Source organism: Somniosus microcephalus, chromosome 2 (assembly GCF_052327205.1).
Source record: "Somniosus microcephalus isolate GS21.2 chromosome 2, FLI_Smic_1.0, whole genome shotgun sequence".
Taxonomy (NCBI): Eukaryota; Metazoa; Chordata; class Chondrichthyes; order Squaliformes; family Somniosidae; genus Somniosus; species Somniosus microcephalus.
Window position 1 is genome coordinate 213617769 of NC_140988.1, and position 15764 is coordinate 213633532.

Below are 15764 nucleotides of genomic sequence, written 5' to 3' on the forward strand. Positions count from 1 at the left end.
CACTAGGCTACCCACAAGGCAGTAGTCAAGATGGATGCCTGTACAGAAGTCCACATGACTGAATAAAGTGACTAGCTCAAGCTAGCTGTTCATAATGAAAACGCCTAATTATTTATGAACATAACAGAGGACTTTGCAGAGTCAACTGGGCTGGGCGTGCCGTTGTCGTGTCTGAAGCTGGTGCCTAGGTCGATGCTGGATGGTCTGTCCGGTTTTATTCTTATTATTGTTTAACGTAGTGGTTTGGTACAACCGAGTGGCTTGCTACGCCATTTCAGAGGGCAGTTAAGAATCAACCACATTACTGTGGATCTGGAGTCACACATATGCCAGGCCAGGTAAGAACATAGAAACATAGGAGGAGTAGGCCATTCGGCCCTTCTCCACCATTCAATATGATCATGGCTGCTCCTCTATCTCAATACCATATTCCCGCTCTCTCCCCATACCTCTTGAGTCAAGTGAACAACAGATTTCCATCCCTTAAAAACATTAGTGAACCAGCTGGATTTTTACAACAATCTGATAATTTCATGGTCACCATTACTGATACTTAATTAACTGAATTTTAATTCCCCAGGTGTGGTGGGATTTGAGCTCATGTCTCTTGTACAATAGTCCAGGACTCTGGATTACTAGTCCAGTAACATAATCACAATGCCACCATACCTGGGGGTATACATGCAAAAGTCTTTGAAGGTGGCAGGACAAGTTGAGAAGGCATATGGGATCCTTGGCTTTATAAATAGTGGCATTGAGTAAAAAAGCAAAAGTGGTTATGCTAAACCTTTATAAAACACTTGCTGGAGTATTGTGGCCAATTCAGGGGACCACACTTTAGGAAGGATGCCCTTGGACCCCAGCTATTCACAATATATATTAATGATCTAGACGAGGGAACTAGATGTAATATCTCCAAGTTTGCAGATGACACAAAGCTGGGTGGGCGTGTGTGCTGTGAGGAGGATGCCGAGAAACTCCAGTATGATTTGGACAGGTTGGGTGATTGGGCAGAAGCATGGCAGATGCAATATAATGTAGATAAATGCGAGGTTATCCACTTTGGTGTCAAAAACAGGAAGGCAGATTATTATCTGAATGGCAATAGATTGGGAGAAGGGGAAGTGCAACGAGACCTGGGTATCCTTGTGCACCAGTCGCTGAAGGTAAGCATGCAGGTGCAGCAGGCGGTTAAGAAGGCAAATGGTATGTTGGCTTTCGTAGTGAGAGGGTTTGAGTACAAGAACAAGGATGTCTTGCTGCAGTTGTACAGGGCCTTGGTGAGACCATATCTTGAGTATTGTGTGCAGTTTTGGTCGCCTTATCTGAGGAAGGATGTTCTTGCCATGGAGGGAGTGGAGCGAAGATTCACCAGGCTGATACCTGGGATGGCAGGAATGACGTATGAGGAGAGATTGGGTCGATTGGGCTTATACTCGTTGGCGTTTAGAAGAATGAGAGGGGATCTCATTGAAACTTATAAAATTCTAACAGGACTAGACAGACTAGATGCAGGAAGGATGTTCCCGATGGTCGGGGAGTCCAGAACCAGGGGTTACAGTCTAAGGATAAGGAGTAAGCCATTTAACACAGAGATGAGGAGGAATTTCTTCACCCAGAGAGTGGTGAACCTGTGGAATTCTCTACCACAGAAGGCAGTAGAGGCCAATTCATTAAATATATTCAAGAAGGAGTTGGATATATTTCTTAAGGCTAAAGGGATCAAGGGGTATGGGGAGAAAGCAGGGACAGGGTACTGAATTTGGATGATCAGCCATGATCTCATTGAATGGCAGAGCAGGCTCGAGGGGCTGAATGGCCTACTCCTGCTCCTATCTTCTATGTTTCTATGTCAAGGCCTTAGAGAGGGTGTAGAGGAGATTTATTAGAATGGTTCCAGGGATGAAAGACTTCAGTTATGTGGAGAGACTAGAGAAACTGGGGCTGTTCTCCTCAGAGCAGAGAAGGTTAAGGGGAGATATGATAGAGGTGTTCAAAATCATGAATGGTTTTGATAGAGTAAATAAGGAGAAACTGTTTCCCGTGGCAGAAGGGCAGTAACCAGAGGACACGGATTTAAGGTGATTGGCAGAAGAACCAGAGGTGACATGAGGGGAAAAAATGACACAGCAAGTTGTTTCTGATTTGTAATGCACTGCCTGAAAGGGTGGTGCAAACAGATTCAATAGTGGAAAGATTAGCAGGGCTATGGGGAAAGAGCAGGGGAGTGGGACTAATTGGGTAGCTCTTTCAAAGAGCCGGCACAGGCAAGTTGGCCGAATGGCCTCCTTCTGTGCTGTATCATTCTATGATTCTATATCTATCTATATATCTGTCTATATATGTGTATGTGTGTGTTTTAGACCACCATTAGTTATTTGCTTGTTCATCTTTTGTAAAATAAATTTGCTTAATAATTTAAATTTATAATGTGGCCTGAAGTTGTGATATCGCTCATTGAAGGTGGGAGTTAGACATTATGGAGGTGTAGGATAATTCCAGTAGCTAAAGTTAATGGTTATCCTAGGCACATTACCAAAAGCTTACCTAAATATCAAAGCTAGTGAAGATACTCTCGAAGGCAAAGGATGTTGGGACACGTGTATGAGTGTGATCCAAAAGAGTGAAAAAATTCAGAACAAGAAGTGTTGGAAAGAGTGAGAAATGTAACAGTGGTGGTGTTGGGTCTGATTCTTGGAGCTTACACACAACTGAAGCGAAATTTAAGGAGAAAAAACTGTTTGCAATTAAAAAAAACACTGTCTGTCATGCATATAATTAAACAAATCTGCAGGCAGTCTTCACATAAAACTTATTGGCATTAGGCCCCATTTTATTTCTTTAATTATGGATGTGATTGTTTTACTTTTGTCAAAGAATGGAACAGTTTTCCACTATTTGTATTCAGTTCCAGCATCAAGCAATCTCACTCAGCATAGGTGCTTCATGTTGACAATGGATACAAATAGTGGGAAAGTGTCAACCAGAATGAATTGGTAAACACCCTTTTCACTGAAACTCTTAACTTTAACTGAGTCCTGCTTCCACTGAATTAAAAAGATCCCTTGAACTTGTCCTCTGATGTGCGTCCCTACAGCACGAGAGTAAAATTTCCATGCTCCACATCAGTCAACTTCTTTGATGGAACTTTATTGCTCTAGTGGTAATTAGTGCTGCATTTTGAGCAGTTTGATGATGTGGATTCATTTCCTCCAGGAACAAGCTGGAAACTGCCCAAATTAATTTCACTACATTATCTTTTCAGTTGACCTGAACATATATTGCAGAAACTAAATGACAACCTTCCAATCTGCTGTAGCCCTCAGTCCCTCAATGGCAAGAGGGAACATCACAGCTGAACCGAATTCTGTGCCAACCTGATAACCACACATACACTTTCCAGCGGGAGTCCCTGGAGAGCAATCAGAAGCAGAAACTGAACAGGACCAGCCACATAAATGTAGTGGTTACTAGAGCAAGTCAGCGGCTGGGTATTCTGCTGCATGTGGCTCGCCTCCAGGCTCCCCAAAACCTCTCGACCACCTACAGGGCACAAGTCAGGAGTGCGATGGAACACTCTCCACTTGCCTGGATGAGTGCAGAGTGCATTAACGCTCAAGAAGCTCGACACCATCCAGGACAAAGCAGTCTGCTTGATTGGCGTCCCATCCATCACCTTAAAGATCCATTCCCTCCACTACCAACGCAAAGTGGCTGCAGTGTGTACACTCTCCAGGATGCACTGCACAAAGTCGCCATGGCTGCTTTGGCAGCAACTCCCAAACCTGTGGCCGCCACCACTTCGAAGAACAAGTTTAAAAAGCAGGTGCATGGTGTAATGTATGTAATGTATATATACCTTAAGGGAGAGAACTACTTTTTACAGCTCCTGTATACTGTAGTACCGGCAGTGACCACACCTGTATATAAACCCTGAGCAGTGATCTGTACAGTTAGTTCTAGAGTAACCCTCATTCAGTAAACACCTGTTGATCGTTCCCTGCAGTCTGTTGTCTGATTATTGAAGGACACAACATTAAGATACACGGATATAACATTGGCGACGACGCAGATTCGAACCTACCTGCAACTCTGCATCAACTCCCTGGGATTCGCTCCTGGAGAACAGTGGAAGGAGGTCGAGTCCAGAAGCACGGGCGTCGACCACGGGCAACCACCCAGTCATCCAACGGAGATTTGAGCATTGCAGGGGAGGCTGTCGAGAGCCAGGCTTGGCTTTCAAGTCACGGTGGTCCAGCAAAACGGGCTGGCAACAGGTACTGCGCAGACCCTTCCCGGACAGCGGCGGCTAGAGCCGACCGAGCGGCACAGAAAAAGGCTGAGCAGCATCGACGGGGGAGAGAGAGAGGGCAGAGCGCACAGGGTGCAGCCGGTGTTCAGGACCGAGCGGCGTCAACGGGGAGAGAGATGAGAGAGAGAGCAGAGCGCAGCCGATGTTCAAGGGCCGAGCAGCGTCAACGGGGGAGAGAGGCGCGCAGGAAAACGCGAGGCGCTGCCATTGCCACGAGGACCGCAGAGAGCGGCATTGGCAGCAGCGCAGGAGCAGCACACGAAACCCACAGGGCGTTGCCATTTGCCATGAGGACCGCCGAGAGCGGCGTTGGCAGCAGCGCGGGAGACGCCATTTTAAGCCGCAGCGGGGAAGAAAGGAAAGCACGGGAGACGCCATTTTAAGCCGCAGCGGGGAAGAAAGGAAAGCGCGGGAGACGCCATTTTAAGCCAGTCTAACCACACCCAAAAATGCCGAAGAGTGGCAGTATCACAGCGTTCGACAATGAAGTCGAAGATTGGATGACATATGTCGAACGCATAGAAGTATACTGCAAGGCGAATGAAGTGCCAGATGACAAGAAAGTGCTGGTATTGTTGAATACAATGGGTGCAAAAACGCATGGCTTACTACGAAACCTAGTAACCCCAGAGAAGCCAGTAGAAAAGGATTTTGAAAACATAGTGTCAATCCTACAGGACCACTTAAACCCCACACCGCTGCTGATAGCAGAAAGATTTAAGTTTCACAAAAGGAACCAGCATAAAGATGAAAGTAATGCTGAGTATTTAACGGAACTGCGCAAGCTATCGAAACACTGCCAGTTTGGAACGGGACTAGCAGATACTTTAAGGGACAAGTTTGTGTGTGGGCTTCAAAGTGAAGGAGCCCAGAAACGGCTTCTATCAGAAAAGGATCTTAAGCTGGACAAGGCTTTCAGCATTGCAGTATCACACAAAACAGCAGCACGGGGCGCTGCAGAGATACAACGGACACCGCAAGAATATGGCACAAATGAAATGTCATACGGAACAGCGAAGTGCTATCGCTGCAGCAGAACAACACACGACCATAATGATTGCTGGTTCAAGGACAAAGTGTGCAGACAGTGTGGAAAAGTAGGACACATAGCAAGAGTCTGCAGGTCAGGAAAGAAAACCAGCAGCAAGAAATCTCCACAGGAGAAGTACAAGAAGGTACATAAGGTGACGGAGAGTAGTTCAGACGAACAGAAGAGTGATACAGACTCCGGAAGCAAGGAGCTGGGTTGTCTGAAACTACATAATGTGATCAAAACGGAGGATCACCAAACTATCTGGGTCACGCTCAAGATAGCAGGAGTCCAAGTGAAAATGGAATTGGACACAGGATCAGCCCTAACAGTCATAAATCGAAGGGACTACAAGCGGCTATTCTCACATATACCCTTGAGAGATACAAAGATTGTCTTGAAGACGTACACGGGGCAAAAAGTCTACCCCAAAGGAAAAATAAGGGTGAACGTTATATATAACGGCAAGGAAACACCAAAAATGGACCTATATGTATTGCCAGATGGAGGACCACCACTACTAGGACGTGAATGGATCCGGAAGATACAGCTAGATTGGCATTCCATACAGGCACTGACTGTGGCTGACAAAAAGGATGACGACGTCACACCTGGGCGACTGTCAAAGATCCTAACTGACGCGAAAGAAGTGTTCCAGCAAGGACTCGGAACACTAAAAGGCATGACAGCGATGATTAAAATTGAAGAAAACGTAAGCCCAAAATTTTTTAAGGCCACACCGGTACCTTATGCGATCCGCCCAGCCGTCGAAGCAGAGCTGGAGAGTCTGGAACGTTCAGGTGTACTGTCCAAGGTAGACTGGAGCGAGTGGGCTACACGCATCGTCCCTGTGATGAAAAAGTCGTTGAGCAGCTCGCCTGGGGAACCAAGGAAGGTTCGCATCTGTGGGGACTTTAAGGTAACAGTGAACCCGATCCTTCACACCGTACAATATCCACTTCCGCGGATTGAAGATATTTTCGCTTCGCTATCTGGAGGGAAACGCTTCACTAAGATTGATTTGGCCCAGGCGTATCTGCAAATGGAGGTAGAAGAAGCATCAAAAAAATACCTCACAATCAACACCCATAAAGGTCTCTACCAATACAACCGGCTGGTATTCGGGGTAGCATCAGCTCCGGCTATTTGGCAGAGGGCAATGGAACAAGTCCTGCAAGGGATCCCAGGGACCCAGTGTTATTTGGACGACATCCTGGTCACGGGCGAAAATTACAGTGATCACCTTGCCAACCTGGAGCAGGTGCTCACTAGATTGAAGGAATATGGGCTCCGAGCTAACCACCCCAAATGCGAGTTTTTTAGAAAACAGATCTCGTATTGTGGCCACGTTATCGATAAAGAGGGGTTACATAAGCCCCCAGAGAAGATTGAGGCAGTAGTCAAGGCTCCAGCACCGGAAAATGTGTCACAACTGAGGTCGTTCCTTGGGCTGGTAAACTACTACCATAAGTTCTTGCCAAATTTGTCTACAATACTACACCCACTGGACACCCTACTGCAAACTGGGGTGCCATGGAAGTGGAGTGACGAATGTAGACGAGCTTTCCAGAAGAGCAAAACACTAATCACATCGAAAGATGTATTGGCCCATTACAACCCGGCATTACCAATTCGGTTGGCATGTGATGCGTCACCCTACAGCATTGGAGCGGTGCTGTCGCACAAATTCTCGGACGGCTCAGAGAGGCCAATAGCCTTTGCGTCACGATCACTAACCTCAGCTGAGCGTAACTACACCCAGATTGACAGGAAGGCCCTCAGCCTAATGTGCGGAGTGAAAAAGTTCAATCACTATCTGCACAGGCAGAAGTTCACCTTGCTGACTGACCACCAACCACTTGTCTCCATCTTTAATCCAAAGAAGGGTGATCCGGTGATGACTGCGCAACGGCTACAAAGATGGTCCCTTTTTCTAGGGGCGCACCAATATGAAATCGAGTATAAGGGCACGAAACAGCATGGAAACGCTGATGGGCTATCACGCCTGCCACTGCCTACTGTGGAGGAAGCACCAGCAGTGGATCCTGTCGAAATATTTCATTCGACTATAATTGAATGCTTGCCAGTAACTAACGCTGGTATAGAGAAGGAGACCCGAAATGACCCGACACTGTCTCGGGTATATGATTTGACGGTGAAGGGATGGCCAGCACATGGCGACTCACTGTTGCCAGCATTCTCATCCAGAAGAGAACAGCTGTCAGTATGCCAGGGGACCTTGATGTGTGGATCCCGAGTGGTAATTCCACCCAAGTTAAGGGAGAGAGTGCTCAATGAGCTTCACGAAGGTCATCTGGGAGGGGTGAAAATGAAAAGCCTTGCTAGGGCTTATGTGTGGTGGCCGGGGATCGATCAGCAAATCGAGGACCTGACAAAGAGCTGCTCAGGATGCCAGAAGGTCCAAAATGCACCACCACATGCCCCTCTACACCCATGGGAGTGGCCCTCATCTCCATGGCAACGGGTGCATATTGATTTTGCTGGTCCATTCATGGACTCAATGTTTTTAATAGCCGTGGATGCACACTCGAAATGGCCTGAGGTGATCAAAATGTCCTCCACCACCACGGAGAAAACTATTGCAGTCCTACGGACCATTTTTGCCAGGAACGGCTTGCCAGAGCAGATTTGCTCTGATAACGGACCACAGTTTGTGTCCGAAGAGTTTCGAAGATTTATGAAAAGGAATGGGGTAAGGCATTACACATCCGCCCCGTATCATCCAGCCACAAATGGATTGGCTGAGAGGTTCGTACAAACCTTTAAAAAAGCAGTAAAGGCCATGTGCGATGACGACATTCCACTGCAGCATAAGGTGGACAATTTCCTGTTAGCCTACAGAAATGCGACACATGCAGTCACCAACCAGGCCCCGGCCATGATGTTCTTTAACCGAAGGTTGAGATCTCGTCTGGATTTGCTCAGACCAAATGTACGAAGAGATGTTGAGAGTAAGCAATTCCAGCACATCAATGAGAAGCCGACAAGGAGCTTCAATGTAGGGCAACCAGTCTTGGCCCGCGACTACCGAACAGAGAAATGGCAACCAGGAATGATATGCACATGGCAGGGGCCACTAATGTACACAGTGGATGTTGGGGAGAACATTGTGAGACACCATGCTGACCAGATCCTAGAGTCACAGGAACGAGTCAACCCCATGTCTCGGCCATACGTACCTGGTGAGGAACCTCACGTACAGGTTGCATCTACCTCAGAAACAATAGCATTGGAAGCTGATGAATCAACTGACGACAGGGTGCTAGAATCGCCTCCGCACCAAGAGCGAGACACTCGGGAAAGGCATTATCCAGAAAGAATCAGGAAGCCTCCCCAGAGACTGAATATATGAATGGACTATTTTCATATAACATTGTATATTAAAAATGTTAATTGTTAAATGAGTATTATGGTACTGTTAATCTAAAAGGGGAGGAATTGTAATGTATGTAATGTATATATACCTTAAGGGAGAGAACTACTTTTTACAGCTCCTGTATACTGTAGTACCGGCAGTGACCACACCTGTATATAAACCCTGAGTAGTGATCTGTAGAGTTAGTTCTAGAGTAACCCTCATTCAGTAAACACCTGTTGATCGTTCCCTGCAGTCTGTTGTCTGATTATTGAAGGACACAACATTAAGATACACGGATATAACACATGGGAACACCATCACCTCCAAGTTTCTCTCAAGTCACACACCATCCCAACTTGGACTGTTCTTTCATCGTCGTTGGGTCAAAGTCCTGGAACTCCCTACCTTACCACATTCACAACATGGACTGCAATGGTTCAAGAATAACCACCACCACCTTCTCAATGGCAAGTAGGAATGGGCAATAAATGCATGAATTAAAAAAATGATAATACTCCACTTTTTTTTCTAAAAGAAGAAATATTGGAATGTATTTATTCATTCAGACTGAATTGATTGACTGTACCTAAATGACATTAATTATAGCAATACAGACAAGGAAGGCATCAAATGTGATCCCTAGCCTGTGCTAAGCTAGATGTGTCAGCTTGAGTCAGAGTCATTTGGCCTCAGTGTCCATGGGGTGGGGAGAGGAATAAGCAGCTAACATTCCTGTTCCTGACAGCTATCTAGTGCCCCCTGCTGGAATGTACCCCATGTGTAAATATCAGGTGAGGGCAGAAGCGAGCTTCCACCTTGTGACCAGGACAGTAAGTGTTGGCAGTCACTGGTTTCATTATGTGAAAAATGGCCAATTGATCAAGCTATCAGGGGACTCGCCTATAAAACTGTGCTCCAACATGAGACAGAGTCTTCATGAGAGGGGAGGAATGGGTGAGGGAGAAGGATCTCTTTATTAGATCACATGCTTATTTTTAAAATGGACTCCTCCAACCCCCAAAAAATAAGGCAAACATCCTTTTCCATGGACTTTTTCATTTTAACTGCGTCCTCCCTCCATTTCACCCAAAGAAATTAAAGCAGTTTGTCCCTTTTTTAAAGCAGATACAAAGTCTATAATTATAGTTACTGTTGACTTTCCCCTGGAAAAGTTCAAATATGAAGCCAAGACACCACATTCCTTATTGTGAAAGTAATAATCTAAAGTATTGAGGTCATCAACAGAAAAACAAAGAGTTCAATACTGTTTTTCAGCAGATAAAAAGTCGAAAGTTTGGGCTGTCGTGTTAGCAGTTATTCGGAAAAGGTTGTGCACCATCAAGTTGCTTGTATTACCGAACCCTCCCGTCTCTCAGAATTACAAAGGCCACATTGTCTTCAGAAGCCCACAAAGAAGATGTGCCTAATCTTGGCAGGGTCTAGGTGTACCCAGAACTGTTTTTGTTGTGATTTTTTTTTTACATTTGCACAGAAACATGAGAAGGCAGTTATAATTTTACTTCCTTGTTAACCCTCCTCCTCTCCTAACTCAGAATTGGTTGTGAACTCACATTAAACACTGTACTAATGCTGACATTACTGAGTGGGAAGGAGTTAACAAGTGTGGAGGGAGCTACACTTCAACTTTATTAAAGGGGCACCACCTGCATGACAAGTATTTCTAATCATGGTAACATTTTTGCTTTTTTGGATTGGAAAATGAGCCTTGAAATTCCTGGGTCGGAGACTGGTTCTGGTGGGGAAGGGTGACGGAATTTGGGCCAGGGACCAGTTCTGCTGGATCTCCACTTCTTTTGTTTCATAGTGCTTCTTGGACCCACCCCCGTCCTGTCAAGATGTCACTTCACTCAAAGAAACAGGACTGTTGGGATGACCAGAAATCCCGACTGGTCCACCTTTACTAGCGCCAAAGGAAAGTACATCTGCATGAAGCAGGCGTACTTAACCAAGGTGTGCTAGGGCTTTAACTCCAGTCTCACAGCAGCAGTCAATCACAGACTGATTATTGCTGTCAGGAACGCGGCAACCTAGAATTTGAAGCAATTTGTTTTTTGTAAAAATCTAAATCTTCGGCTAAAACGGCCATGACTCCCTGACAGAGTGGCAAAGTTCTATTCTGATATTCCTGATCTCCTGCAGGGAGAGCCATAAATGGCACAGTTACCCAGCCTCTTTCTATTAATGACTTCATTAACAGTGATTCCCAGTTGTAGCGTCTGAACATCCCTTCCCATTGACATCACGATGCCAGTGCCTCGACTGCAATAGGACATAGAAAGGCTAGCAGAACGGGCAGACAAGTGGCAGATGGAATTTAATCCAGAGAAGTGTGAGGTGATGCATTTTGGCAGAAGGAACAGGGAGAGGCAATATACACTTAATGGCACAGTTTTAAAGAGTGTGCAGGGACAGAGGGACCTGGGAGTTAATGTGCATAGGTCCCTGAAGGTGGCAGGACATATTGAGAGAGTGGTTAACAAAGCATATGGGATCTTGGGCTTCATAAATAGAGGTATTGAGTACAAAAGTAGAGAAGTTATGCTGAATCTTTATAAAGCGCTGGTTAGGCTACAACTGGAGTATTGCGTCCAGTTCTGGTCACCACACTTTAGGAAGGATGTGAAGGCCCTTGAGAGGGTGCAGAGGAGATTTACCAGAATGGTTCCGGGGATGGGGGAATTTAGCTATAAGGACAGGTTGGAGAAGCTGGATTTGTTTTCATTAGAGCAAAGGAGGTTGAGGGGTGATTTGATAGAGGTGTACAAGATTATGACGGGTTGCTCTTCTTAGGCAATCCCTCGGAACCGAGGATGACTTGCTTCCACATAAAATATGAGTTCGCAGGTGACTGATGAGTCCAATGCGGGACCTACAGTCTCTGTCACAGGTGGGACAGACGGTGGTTGAAGGGGCGGGTGGGTGGGGTGCTTGGGTTGACGTGCGCTCCTTGCGCTGCCTGCGCTTGGCTTCCGCTCGAAGGTGTTCGGCACCTTCCTGGATGCTTCTCCTCCACTTTGTGCGGTCTTGGACCAGGGATTCCCAGGTGTCGGTGGGGATGTTACACTTTTTCAAGGAGGCTTTGAGGGTGTCCTTGAAGCGTTTCCTCTGCCCACCTGGGGCTCTCTTGCCGTGCTGGTGCTCCGAGTAGAGCGCTTGTTTTGGGAGTCTCGTATCGGGCATGCAGACAATGTGACCCGTCCATCGGAGCTGATTGAGCGTGATCAAAGCTTTGATGCTGGGGATGTTGGCCTGAGCGAGAACACTGGTGTTGGTGCACCTATCCTGCCAATGGATTTGCAGGATCTTGCGGAGGCAGCATTGGTGGTACCTCTCCAGTGCTTTGAGGTGCCTGCTATACATGGTCCATGTCTCTGAGGCATACAGCAGGGTGGGTATCACTGCTGCTCTGTAGACCATGAGCTTAGTGCCGGGTTTGAGGTCCTGGTCTTCAGACACTCTCTTCCTCGCCTTCGGTCACCTGAGGAAGAGAGTGTTTGATGACGGGTTTGGATAGGCTAGATGGGGAAAGGCTGTTGCCACTAGTTGATAGTACAAGGACTAGGGGACACAGATTTGAGGTTTTGGGCAAGAGATACGGGGGGACGTGAGGAAAAACTTTTTTACGCAGCAAGTGGTGATGACCTGGAATTCGCTGCCGACGGAAGTGGTGGAAGCGGAGACACTCAATGTTTTCAAGGGGAGACTGGATAGGCACTTGAGGGAAATAAACTTGAAGGGCTACGGGGATAGGGCGGGGGAATGGGACTGACTGGATTGTTCAACAGAGATCTGGCACGGGCTCGATGGGCCGAACGGCCTCCTTCTGTGCCATTATGACTCTGTGGCCACGATTTTGTGATCATGTCGGGATGGGTGCGGGACAGCTGGTTTCTGGGTTCCAGTCCCGCCCCCAGCTGCCTCCGCTCCACAGATGTGATTTTCCCTTGATTGACCTTGTTAAGCCGCGGGCTTAACGGCCAATTAACAGGAAGTGGGTCTGATGACATCATTTGATGACGCGTCATCTGCCGGTTTCCTTAAAGGGACCATGCACAATTTTATTTTGACTGTTGATTTCTCAGTGTTTGACAGCATTGAGGTGGTGAAAACACTGACAATCACTGCACAAAGGTGACCTCTTGCACCCAGCCTCTCCAATGACTCCCTCCATATGCTGGAATAGATGGCAGCTGCAGGAGAGATGACAGAAGCGATCTGTCAATGGTGAGAGAGGTTCTCCCAATGAGGTGGCACTGGACATATAGTTGGATTTAAAAACTTGTAAGCTAAAGAAATCTGTAAATGTTTTAAAAATGCAGTAACCAACATTTTCTTTGCTCTGAAACTCACCATGTGCAACATTGGAACCTTCACACCACTTCTGCAGCGTCATCTTTTCACAAACATTACAGCAGACTCACAACACACCACACTTACCTGGAGTGGTGTCCGGACGTCGGGAAACCTGACCCAGAAGCGGGAAAATCCATAAACAGCCTGATTACTGCTGACAAGTACCTGTTAATAGGCAGGTAATTGCCTTTAATCTGTTTCCTGCCGCTAGGTGTCGGGTCCATTCACAAATCGGGGACCCGACACTTGGGAAAGCTGTTTGCAGGTGGGTTGACGGCGGGTTCGGGACCCGCCATCAATCAATAGCACTTTAGCCTCTGACCCGCCTCCCTGAGCGCCGGCAAAATCGTGGCCTACGACTCTATGACATGCACAATGGCCAAATTGTCACTGCCAGTCTGTACTTGCGTGAAATAGTAAGGCCCACAGGTGCAGCTGACACAAATAAATGCAGGAGGGCAAGCACATAGGCCACTCTCCCAAGATCTGGGCTGCAACATAAAAGGAGCCTAACTCAGTATCAACTCAGTACAACTGGTTCATTCTGGGCGATACAGTATTTGTACAAACACATATGTGATTACCCAGCCAGTTCGCTAGCCTCTCATTAGCTGCTCTTTTATATAATAGTAGCTGGGGGAGCCCGGCGGTGCTGAGGCTTTTTGAGGGCATGTTGTTGTTGGAAGAGAGAGAGGGAGTGACTGGGGGGAAGAGAGAGAGGGAAGGAGAGAGAGAGAGAGAGGGAATGAGAGAGAGGGAAGGAGAGAGAGAGAGAGAGGGAAGGAGAGAGAGGGAAGGAGAGAGAGAGAGAGGGAATGAGAGAGAGGGAAGGAGAGAGAGAGAGAGAGAGGGAAGGAGAGAGAGAGAGGGAAGGAGAGAGAGAGAGAGAGAGAGGGGGGAAGGAGAGAGAGCGAGAGAGAGATGGAAGGAAAGAGAGAAAGAGATGGAAGGAGAGAGAGAGAGGGAAGGAGCGAGAGGGAAGGAGAGAGAGACAGAGGGAGAGAGGGAAGGAGAGAGAGGGAAGGAGAGAGAGACAGAGAGAGAGAGGGAAGGAGAGAGAGGGAAGGAGAGAGAGAGAGAGAGGGAAGGAGAGAGAGAGAGAGAGATTGGGAGTGTGAGAGAGAGAGATTGGGAGTGTGAGAGAGAGAGAGATTGGGAGTGAGAGAGAGAGAGAGAGAGACTGGGAGTGTGAGAGAGAGAGATTGGGAGTGAGAGAGAGAGAGAGATTGGGAGTCTGAGAGAGAGAGAGAGATTGGGAGTGTGAGAGAGAGATTGGGAGTGTGAGAGAGAGAGAGATTGGGAGTGTGAGAGAGAGAGAGATTGGGAGTGTGAGAGAGAGAGAGAGATTGGGAGTGTGAGAGAGAGAGAGATTGGGAGTGTGAGAGAGAGACTGGGAGTGTGTGAGAGAGAGAGACTGGGAGTTTGAGAGAGAGATTGGGAGTGTGAGAGAGAGAGAGATTGGGAGCGTGAGAGAGAGAGAGATTGGGAGTGTGAGAGAGAGAGAGATTGGGAGTGTCAGAGAGAGAGATTGGGAGTGTGAGAGAGAGAGAGATTGGGAGTGAGAGAGAGAGAGAGATTGGGAGTGTGAGAGAGAGAGATTGGGAGTGTGAGAGAGAGAGAGAGAGATTGGGACTGTGAGAGAGAGAGATTGGGAGTGTGAGAGAGAGAGACTGGGGGAGAGAGAGGAGAGAGACTGGGGAGAGAGATAGAGAATGGGGAGATAGAGAGAGAGACTGAGGGGGAGAGAGAGAGCGACTGAGGGGGAGAGAGGGAGACTGGGGGAGAGAGAGAGAGATGGGGAGAGAAAGAGAGAGAGTAGAGAGACGGGGGGAGAGAGAGGAGAGAGACTGTGGAAAGAGAGAGAGAGAATGGGGAGAGAGAGAGAGAGAGAGACTGAGGGGGAGAGAGAGAGAGACTGGGGGAGAGAGAGAGACTGGGGGGAGAGAGAGAGACTGGGGGGAGAGAGAGAGACTGGGGGGAGAGAGAGAGACTGGGGGGGAGAGAGAGAGACTGGAGGGAGAGAGAGACTGGGGGGAGAGAGAGAGACTGGGGGGGAGAGAGAGAGACGGGGGAGAGAGAGAGACTGGGGGGGAGAGAGAGAGACTCGGGGGAGAGAGAGAGACTGGGGGGAGAGAGAGAGACTGGGGGAGAGAGAGAGACTGGGGGGAGAGAGAGAGACTGGGGGGAGAGAGAGAGACTGGGGGGAGAGAGAGAGACTGGGGGGGAGAGAGAGAGACTGGGGGGGAGAGAGAGAGACTGGGGGGGAGAGAGAGAGACTGGGGGGAGAGAGAGAGACGGGGGGAGAGAGAGAGACTGGGGGGAGAGAGAGAGACTGGGAGAGAGAGAGAGAAACTGGGGGGAGAGAGAGTGCGACTGAGGGGGGAGAGAGAGAGACGGGGGGAGAGAGAGAGAGAGAGAGAGAGACTGAGGGGGAGAGAGAGAGAGACTGGGGGAGAGAGAGAGACTGGGGGAGAGAGAGAGAGTGACTGGGGGAGAGAGAGGACTGGGGGAGAGAGGGAGAGACTGGGAGAGAGAGAGCGAGACTGGAGAGAGAAGAGAGGACTGGGGGAGAGAGAGAGAGAGAGACTGGGGGAGAGAGAGAGAGAGACTGGGGGAGGGAGAGAGACTGGGGGGAGAGAGAGAGACTGGGGGGAGAGAGAGAGACTGGG

The 15764-nt window shown here is 48.0% G+C and overlaps 1 protein-coding gene across 5 annotated transcripts in view; it reads right to left on the reverse strand.

Annotated features, from left to right (window-relative positions):
• The window catches only part of rbm47 (RNA binding motif protein 47), a 381884-nt gene that overhangs the window by 265579 nt on the left and 100541 nt on the right, over window positions 1–15764 (reverse strand). The gene's annotated exons all lie outside the window — the stretch shown is intronic.